Source organism: Macaca thibetana, chromosome Y (assembly GCF_024542745.1).
Source record: "Macaca thibetana thibetana isolate TM-01 chromosome Y, ASM2454274v1, whole genome shotgun sequence".
NCBI classification, from domain to species: Eukaryota; Metazoa; Chordata; class Mammalia; order Primates; family Cercopithecidae; genus Macaca; species Macaca thibetana.
The window spans coordinates 3,586,163-3,596,378 of record NC_065599.1 but is presented as its reverse complement, the minus strand read 5'-3'; the positions used below and the strand labels follow the sequence as shown (position 1 = coordinate 3,596,378).

At 49.9% G+C, this 10,216-nt stretch overlaps 1 pseudogene; it reads left to right on the top strand.

The window, feature by feature from the left end:
* LOC126947179 (RNA-binding motif protein, Y chromosome, family 1 member B-like) overlaps positions 1-10,216 on the top strand; it is a 54,958-nt pseudogene that overhangs the window by 28,475 nt on the left and 16,267 nt on the right.

Here is a 10,216-nt window from a genome sequence, read left to right as displayed (position 1 = left end):
GCATGTCCATCCTTGTCCCAGGGAGTCTCTGGGGCTGGAGTCATGCAATAGCTCAGTCCCAACACGTAGGAGCCCCTCAGCCCCACAGGCTTGTGAATGGGGGGAGCTGGGAAGCACTCCCCACCTGGGGCCCCTGACTTGAATCTGCAGCTCTCCGACCTCTACCAAGTGGTACTGCCGGCCCCCACTGCCAGGGAGGCCAGGCCCACCCAGGGGGTATCCTCATACCGGGTGTGTCTGGCTCGGGCCCAGGCGATGGGTGGGATGCTAGGACCTGACTGTGCCTTTGCATGCATGGCCCCCGGCTGTTTCAGGTCCCCAGCATTCCCACCTTGGGCCTCAGCCTGGCTTTCACTCCACTTGCTCCTCCACAATCCCTCCCACCTCACTCCTCCCTACCTTCCTGCTTCTGGCTTGCCAACTGGGGCAGGGTGGAGGTTTCTCCTCCTGCACTCTTCCCACCCTAACCCCGTGGATGCAGAGGGTCCCACTGGACCCCAGCACTGTCCTCCCAAGGTCTGTTCTGCCTCAGACTCAAGGTTGGCCACCCCCAACTCCCATCTTCCTGTCGGTGGCCCATGAAAAGCCTCGTCCACAAGCTATAAATCAATCCTCTCTGCCTGGGAGACCTGCATTCCATCGGCCAGCCATTCCTCAGCCAGGGTCCTCACTCTGTCCCCAGCCCAGAGGCCAGATCAGGTTAAGTGTTTGGTGGCAAACCTCACAGGGGGTGTGCAAGAGGGAGGAAGTGAAAGAGGACAGAAGGGAGGACAGGGGCTCTGACCTGGAGGCTGGGGAGCACCGGCATACCTTCTTGAACTTCCTCTGCAGAAGCAGCATCATGGTGGGCAGAAAGGGCAGGAGGGAGAGAGAACCGGTGTGAGTGGTGGCAGCCCAGAGAGGAGGAGAGGGCAGGGTCGAGGCGGTGGTGTGAGCAGGCCAGGCTGTGTGGGGTTACGGAGCCCCTCTTGTTTCTTCTTGGGTTCTGCACCCCCCACATGGCCACACCTGCCCATGTGGTATTGAAATCATGCACATACCTGGTACATGAACTTCATGGGACAAGGAGGCCACTGAACAAGAGGTAAAACCGTAGGTCAGCGGTCAAAGGAGAAGGGTCCAAAGTTAATGGAAAAGCCACCCATCACCACTGTAGCCCAAGGGTGGGGTGTGTGCGGGGAGCTAGCGAGACACGGTGGAGAGTTAGCCCAGGCGCCGCCACTGCCCCAGTCCCATGTCCCCAAACCCTGATCTCAGCATCTGGGAGCACCCCAGATGGGGAAACTGAGCCTCAGAGGGTGGCCGGGAGCTGTGGCTCTTGCCCTTAGTGGTGGAGGTTCAGAACTGGGGCTGGGCAGTCCTTTGCTAGTCCCCATCCCCTTTCTGTCCCAGGGCACCTCCGAAGGGTGTCCCTGCCTTTGGTTGGGGCGCCAAGGCCTATGTGTGAGGTTGCAACTTGGCTGGGCAGCACCAGGGGCCCCCAAGGGCAGGGCTGGTGGCCCTGGGAGGCAGAGCCACAGATGGGCTATGGGAGGAGTCCCCCGGACCCCCACTCCTTGCCATCCCAATAGCTGACGACCCATTCGTTCTTTCCCTGATGGGATTCTTTCCACCCTCCCAGGGTACTGGCAGCCCAGGGCGCCAATGACAGCTCTGTCTGCTGATCTGGGCATGACACCCCAGCCGTCTTATCTGCCCCCAGGCTGTGTGCACCACAAGGGTCTCATAGCAGAAGGCTGTGCGGGGGCCTGGCGGCAGGAGTGGCAAGGGCATGCGCACAGGGGAGCTGACAGTGCCAGGTTGCAGGGCTCTGCCCCCTGCTTCCTTCTCTCCCCTCACCCTTTACTGTCCCAAGATGTGGCTGGGGTCCTGGCCAGGCCCAGGGGTCAGTGCCACCACGGACTCTCGGCTGCCCACCCTGGGGTGGAAGCCTAGGCTGCGCCCGCTTCTGGCCACGAAGCATCCCCTCTGGCCCATGCCTGGGGATGCCCTGGTGACAAGGAGGCTAGCCTGCACCTGCCTGGGGAGTCCCTGGCCCTACTGCTGCCTGGAGGACTGTGGGGAAGGGGTCCCACCCTCGAGACCCCATTCGCTCTCTGGTCAAGCATTGGCCATTGTTAGTGGGTCACATTAGGTCCACTTGTGGGGGCCCCTTGGCTGGCTGGTAGCTCGTGCCCCTTGGCTGTTGGGTACCCTCTCCCACACTCCCATGTGGGCTCAAGCCAGGCCCTGGGCCCCTCATGGGAACCAGAAGTCCTGTGTTCTCATACCTTTCCTCATGGATTTCTGCAGCTGATGAGAGCTGGGGCTTGCAGGTGGCAGGGGGAGATAGGAGAGGATTAGACAGGGACACACGGCAATCCTTAGAGGTGAGGTGGAGGTCAATGTCTTGTAGGGCAGAAAGGCTGGGGAGGGGGAATGGGGGCCGGGGCCTCGGACCCCACTTACCTTCCTCCAGGGCTTCCTCTGAGAGCTGGAGAAGTCTGGAGCAGGAGAAGGCGGGGTTGGGGGAGAGATAGAACAGAGACAGTGATTAGCGCGTACTCAGGTCGCAAGGACAGGAGGCTGGCTGGCTGAGAGAAGAGGCCTTGGGCTTGCTTGGCTGGGGTGAAACATGGGGGTCAGTTCTGAAATGTGGATGTTACAGTTCCCTGATGAGCCTTTCTTCCTCAGCCCATGAATGGTCTGGGTTTGTTCACTGCAGTCTCTTTTCTGAACTTTGGGTTCTCCAGGTGTCTCACAGCTCCAGTACCCACAGGCCTATCAGCCCCCAGCCGTGGCCTCCTCTCTGTTCCCTCTCTGAGGCCCTAACTCCCTCAGGTAGTACTACAGTGGATTGAGCTACAGGCCCTGGCTGATGATCTGGGGGACTGGGGAAAGTGTTCCAGGACATGTCAGGTCTTGGCTCAAAGTCAATTCCCCAGAGGCCAAGGAATAACCCCCAAGCTCCTTTCACGTAAGGCCCCACAGTGGCCCCACCTCAGCAAGGCTGCAGTCTTGGGCATTCACAGTCAGGCAACCAGCTGAAGAACCTCAGTTAGGCAGAGTCCTGCTGGTAGCTGGGGCTTGACCTTCATGATCCCAAAACCCCTAGCCTGCAGTGGAATGAGAAACCCAGTATCCTAGAGGGAGAGGGGTCCCAAAGTCTTATGCCAGGTGTACCCTTCCACATACCACCTCCCCTAACATGCTGCGAGGCACTCCTTTTAGGAGGACGCCAATGCAGTGCTCCTTCATGATCACTTCCATGCAGAAGTAAGTGTGGTGAGAAGAGGGAAACTTCATCCTGCTGCAGGTTCCCGGGACGGCTGAGTTCCGCCACCTGCCTGGCTAAGAAGGAGAAAGGGGAGAGACTCAAGGGACCATTTCATCTAGATGGGTGGAGGTGGTCTGCTAGCTGGGTGAAGCATGCTTTTCTTCTTCTCAGCTCTCCCGCTGAGACACCTTGTGGCACCAGGGTGACATCAATCTGACGCGGAAACACCACCTCTTCCCCAGACACAATCTCCACAGCCTGACATGCAATTCCATCATGTAGTTAAGCAGGTCTTCATGTTGTGTGATCCGGGCTGACTTCTGGGTGTGCACGTTGGGTTTTTGGCATGAGCCTGCTGGAAACAGGCATGGGGAGTGGGGATGGTTTCATGGCTGGCATGGCCATGCAGACTCCCCTTCCTCCAGGGACTTTCCAAGAGAAAAGTGCCCTTCAACAGTCTGCTGTGTGTGAAGGGTCCTTGGCGCTGTTATTCTCCATTGTTAGTGATGATCTTGGCTCCCCGTCCCTACCATGTGCTCTTGCGGCACCTGCAAAAAAGCTGCCCTCCTATCTATAGGAGCCTGACCTTGGTGTCCCTCCTGTTTTCCATCCCCTATCTTCTGGCTGACCCTGGGCAGCTCTGGCCTGGCCCCACCCCATCTTGCCTTGGGAAGCCTAACACCCAGCCCCAGCTGCCAGCCATCCGGAACAGGCAGCTGCAAGGTTTAGGATCTGGCCCAGAAACTGGGGATGCCCTGGGGTCTGGGGTGTTCATGTAGCCCAGCTCCAAGAGAAGAATGTCCAGAGTCCTTTGCTGGCTGAGGCCAGAGCCAGGGCCAGTCTGTGCCCTCTGATCCATCTGCTGCCACTTGGTGTCGGCCTCCTCCCTGGCCTCCACCTGGACCACCGCCATTATGTTGTCCATAACCAGCACTGCATCCTCCCTCAAGGCCGCCTCCTCCCTCTGCACCACTGCCGCGCTCTCCTGCCTCAAGGCTGACCACGGGGGCCCTCCTCCAGAGCTCCCACAGTCCACGGCCTACTCCTTCCTCCCCACACCTCTGCAACATCTGGCCTCTGGGGGCTGCTCCCCTGGAGGACCGCGGGCGTCTCCTGCTGACTATCCTTTGCCACACCTACGTGGACACAGTGCTTCTGGTAAGCCCCACCGGGCCCGCAACCCGCCTTACCCGCTGCGGGCCCTGGGCCGCTGCAGGGTCACCGGTGTACAGGATTCTAGGGGCCATAGGCAGAAGTCCTGGTCTTGCGGAGCCCTGCCAGCAGACATTGCGGCCGCAACTGCGCCTGCGGGAGCCTCTGGGTCAGTAAGGCAGCACGGCACAGCGTCCACAAAGGCCATCGATGGGCATCCCTGGCTGCTGGCCTCCAGTGTACCCAGGGCACTGTAGGAGAGGTCCTTCGGAATGCTCAGGGAGAAAGCATGATACTGGGAGCCTGTATTTGCTAGACCTGCAGGAGTCCCTGCAAGGGTTTTGTCCTCAAGAGCAGCGGAATTCCTGTACTTCTGTAATAGAAGGCGACTTTCCTCCCACGCTCCCGCCCGACTCTACTGTGCCTAAGCCGCCCAAGCACCCGGCGCTGGTCCCTCTCTCTACACACTAGATCGGCAATTCTCAGTAATATCTGCCTGGTCAGCCAACCGAAGAGAGATGTTTCATGTGTTTACTGTGGGTCAATGGCTTACAACAGTCAGCATGCCAGTTAGGGTGCAGGACTTCCAAGCACCCAATTTCAAAGTGCACACTGCCGGTGCCACCTGATAGAAGCTCTGATGGCTTCTCGCAGGAGTCTTTCCCCGGGAGGGTGGAACTGCAGGCCTCCCGGATGCGGGAAACCCCGGAACACGCCCACCACCCACGCACTGATAAGTCGCGGAGTGTGGCGCCTGTTCCGGCACTTCCGGCGCCCTTGGCGTAAAGTGCGGATGTGGCATCGTACGCCCCAGTCGGCCAACCGCCGTTTCGAAGCCAAGTGCGTGTGCCGTGAGGGCCCCGGAACCCAGAGGCTGTTTGTCCTACTCAAAAGCATCTTTATTTTTTGTTTCTCTGCTCAGGTTGGTCTCTCGGCAAACATACAAAGACAGCGAGCTTTTTGGGTGTTGTCTGTAAAAGCGGATGGGTTTTCAATGTGTGGGTGTGGAATTATGGGAGGAGAAAGTAGGGAAAGAAATCGCTAGTGTTATTAAGGAACTCATTTTTATGAATTCATTGTCTGTTTCTTGAGGATTCTTCCCTTTACCGTCGGCCGTGTCTGACCGGTGGGTAAGTTGTGGGACAGCGAGCTAGGGCCCCGTTGTTTTCATGTTCACTTTTTATTATAGCGGTTTTTCTTTGTGAATGTGGTCATAATTTAAATATACAGGCGGCCGGGCGCGGTGGCTCAAGCCTGTAATCCCAGCACTTTGGGAGGCCGAGACGGGCGGATCACGAGGTCAGGAGATCCAGACCATCCTGGTTAACACGGTGAAACCCCGTCTCTACTAAAAAATACAAAAAAAAACTAGCCGGGTGAGGTGGCGGGCGCCTGTAGTCCCAGCTACTCGGGAGGCTGAGGCAGGAGAATGGCGGGAACCCGGGAGGCGGAGCTTGCAGTGAGCTGAGATCCGGCCACTGCACTCCAGCCTGGGCGACAGAGCGAGACTCCGTCTCAAAAAATAATAATAATAAAATAATATAAATAAATAAATAAATATACAGGCAATATACTTTACCACTGTGATTAAAACCTTGTCCTTTTACTCAGCACGTGTCACATGTCTGATTTGCCTGGCAGGAATCATCAACTTTGGAGGTAAATTGCGTTACTTTAGTGTATGTAGAAGTCTGAGGCCATAAATAATCACAGTTCAAATTTGTGTCTGTAAAGCCTTGAAATATCTGCCTTCTTGTAAGACAGTATTGATAGTGTTTCCTGTATCTCTGGTATGGTAAATACTTTAAACCGGGTAGGTGAGTGTAATCCAGATAAATGGCGATAGATAGCCTAAAATGGAAACGAAATAATCGCCCTCAAGTTATTTTATTAACCTAGCACGCCGAAGTACTCTGGTAATCCTGGCATTTTGAGAAGTCAAGGTGGGAGGGTGGCTTGTAGTCAGGAGATGGAGACCAGCCTGTGTAACATAATGAGCTCCTTTAATCTGTTGCCATTTTGGCACCAAGGACTGGTTTAGTGGAAGGTGATTTTTCCCCAGACAAGGGGTGGGTAGGGTGAGAAGGCTGAGCGCTGGACTCGTCGGGGTGGATGGTGGGCATCAGGGCCCCAGTGGGTACGGGAAGTGGCGGGGCTTCGGGTCAGAGCAGTGTGACGGGGGTGGGGATTGGGCAGCCAACCTGTGAGGGGGACAGGGCATGGCAGCGGGAGGATAGGTGGGATGGTTTCCAGATGAAGCTGTTCCACCTTAGGTTGTTCTCAGACATTACGTTTTCCTAAGGAGATTGCCACGTAGGTTTGTCGCATGCACAATTCACAGTAGCGTTCCTGTGAGAATGCAGTGCCTCCGCTGATCCCACAGGTGGCGGGGCTCAGGCAGTGGGAGTGGTTCACCACCTTTTGTGCACCCGGATTGCTAACAGGCCAGAGACAGGTACCCGCTGGAGGCCAGTGTTTGGGGATCCCTGATCTCTTGTATATTTCAAATCACTAAACGTTTGTAAAATATTTAAAATATTCTCCCCCAAGAAAGCAAGTACTTTAATTAGGCGAATTAAATCATTTATCCAAATATCAGTCTTGGCGTGGTGTTTCACCATTGAAATCCCATCAGTTTCATAGCCTCATGCCGTCAGATCACTTGAGCCCAGCAGGTCGAGACCAGCTTCGACAACATGGGGAAACCTGTGTGTATTCACACACACACACACACACACACACAGACACACACGCCCAGCTAAGGTCCCAAGGGCCTGTACTCCCAACTACTTGGGAAGCTGAGATGTGGCACGATCACTTGAGGCTGGCTGGAGGACACTTCAGTCCTCCTCTCAGGAACAATGAGAAAGAAGTCAATATTTATTTAATGCTATTAATGGAAGTACACTTTGGCTAAAGGAAATTGAAGTCTCTGGGGGAAAAAAAGGAAACAAACACACAAACAAAATCACATGTACCTCCTAAATGTATAGTTTTCAAATTAAAGTATTTAAATGCGGGCTTCCTGAGTATTGCAACTTTAGAAAATCACAATAGCTTTTGTTATCTAAGTTTTATAAACGAGTTTTTGTGAGGTTTATGGTAAAATGCAGCGTTTGTCCATGAAGTTGGTGCTTCTTTTGCTCTGTATGTTATACCTTTTTCATGTTTCAAGTAAGAAATACTAAGAAGATGTCAGCCTCTGTAAGGGTATTTCACTTGAGGTTTCAACACAGTATGTAATAAAATTTTTATCTTTTGGGCTTCCTTCTTGTTATCTGACTGTAAATAATTTTTTACCCTTTACAGCTAAATGATGGAAGTGAATCAGCCTGGCAAGCTTTTCATTGGTGGGCTAAGCAGAGAAGCCAATGAAAAGACGCTTAAAGCAGTATTTGGGAAACATGGTCCCTTGTCGGAAGGTAACTCTTAATGCCAACATATATTTCTGTATATTTTGTATTTATTTTTTACCACAGTAAACATATACTCAAAATATTTCCTTAAATTCTTAAAGTGTTTATTTTTTAACTGTTGTTTTGAAGTTTCTGTTTGATATTCGGATAATTCTCATGGCAGCAGCTGAAGGGCTTGTGGAAAGGGTCACCTACTACTTCAGAAGGAAAACGAGCAAAAGTAAATTATTTGTGCAGCTAGCGAGCAAAATGAAATATAATAGGCAGACTATACAGATGACTTAGTATTAAGAATCATAGTGATGATATGAAATGCAATTTTTTTAAATTTCATGTAACTCTAAGATGTTTAGTACTATGATGAGTTAGTTATATAAATGTAAAATGTTTTCATATATTTTAGTTGTTTGGAAGAAAGATCGAAAAAACAAGTGTAGAGGCTTTGCATTTATTACTTTTGAGAACCCTGCAGATGCTAAGAATGCTGCCAAAGATATGAATGGAAAGGTAAGGGTCCCTAGTGAATAATGTTTTAACTCCGTTTTTCAATTAGCAGTATCACTAGGTCCTCTTAGTATTACTAAACTTTTGGAGATAGCAGATCGCCATATGATTTAAATGCTTTAGCCATCCTCTTCTTTCTGCCTTATAGATGCCAGTGTGTTTGAAAGCATATAGAAATAAACATTATATGAATTAATGTATGGTAATCCAGTGTCCGTGTTTGTACTTCAATACGAGTGTAAATAGATTTTCAAAAGCTTACAAAGAGGTTTAAAACTTAGAAAGAACCCTCAGGAATATGGCAGAAAGAAGTCAATGTTTATTAAATGCTGTTAATGGAATTACTTCCAATTCCTGGAAATACTTTTGTAGCATAGACAAACTGTGGATATATACCTAGACACACTTACAAGAAAGAAATCTTCTGTAAAGAGACACCTAGACAGACTCACAAGATGGAAACATTCTTGTCCATTCTCTGAAAATATATTCTAGAGAACGTATATTTAAAGAAGACCTTTTCACTGAAGGAAGTGTTAAGAAGTTGAACATAGAAAATAATGTGAGAACGTTGAATTTGGATAACAGAACAACTGACTGCCATTTTTGCCCCATTGTTGCCCTTTTCTCCTAAGAACATTTTTAGTCTGTCACCAAAGTGATTTATGTAACATGCGTACATAATTCCTGATTTTCCCAGTGTGTTGGTGGACTTGTTTTGATCCAGTCCATGGTCTCTTGTCCTGCTGAATCTTAAATTTGAGGGACTGTGTGTTTATTACAGCTTTAAACTTTTCTGTAATACTGTTAACTACTGAATTCCTGTACGTTTTGCAGTTAAGGTCATTCCATTCTGGACCCTTTGGAGCTTTTTGTGTTTTATAACATTATCACATATCACAATCTGATTTTAGTTTCTGTTACCCTTCATGCTATCTCGAGTATGCTTTCTTGGACTTGGTGAGCATTGCTGTTCTCTGTAAATGTCTAAGAAATAATAATTTATTCTTCAAAAACACCTTAGATTTTATAGTTTCTTCCTAGGCATATATACTAGGTGTTTTGTACTCCCTGTACCATGTATTAATCTCTCGATTGTTAAATTGTCTTTAGTGCATATTTAAACTTTCCTAGTTGCTTTTATTTCTGTTACATCTAGCACACTTCCTGGTACATAGCAGACAGTACATTTTTATTCACTCTTATACTCTTGTATTTGAAGGTGTGGTAGAACATCCTTTCTGTTCATGTCATGGTGTTGGGACTGGAGATAATTTTGACTTATGTGTAGTAGTAATCTATGATAATTGTTTCCACTAGATTTTAAGCAGCAGAAGAGGTAATTTTTGTAGATGTGATTTCTAAACCCCTTCATCTCACATATTTTATTGTATAAAAATAAATATAAATGTTATATGCACATAACTATTAAGAATGGAAATAAGGAGGTACTTAGAGTTTTCAGGAGGAATGAAGAGTTTAAGAAATTTTGGCTGACCTCGGAATACTGGGAAGCAAGCAGCCAAGTGCAAATCTGGGGAAAACGTTTTTGCCGAGAAATAGCAAAAGAAGTCTCAAGGTAGGACCAACTGGCTATGTGGCTGCAAGAGATCTTGGAAGGTATTTAAGATCTTCCCTCAAATAACAAAAGCCATGTAATTTTTAAATAGAGTTCTTAGCTGAACTGTTTTCAAACATTACTTTGGCCTATAGAAAAGATAAAACTGAAGAAAGTTATTGTGATTTAATTAGGACATTTAAGCATTTCTGAGAAATAACATGCAGTACTCTACTAAGAGCTGTTTTATAGGGACACATCTAACGCCAAATAAGAAATTAGTACAGCAGAAAACATGAAGGAGACCAACTCTAGGTCACATTTAAGGAA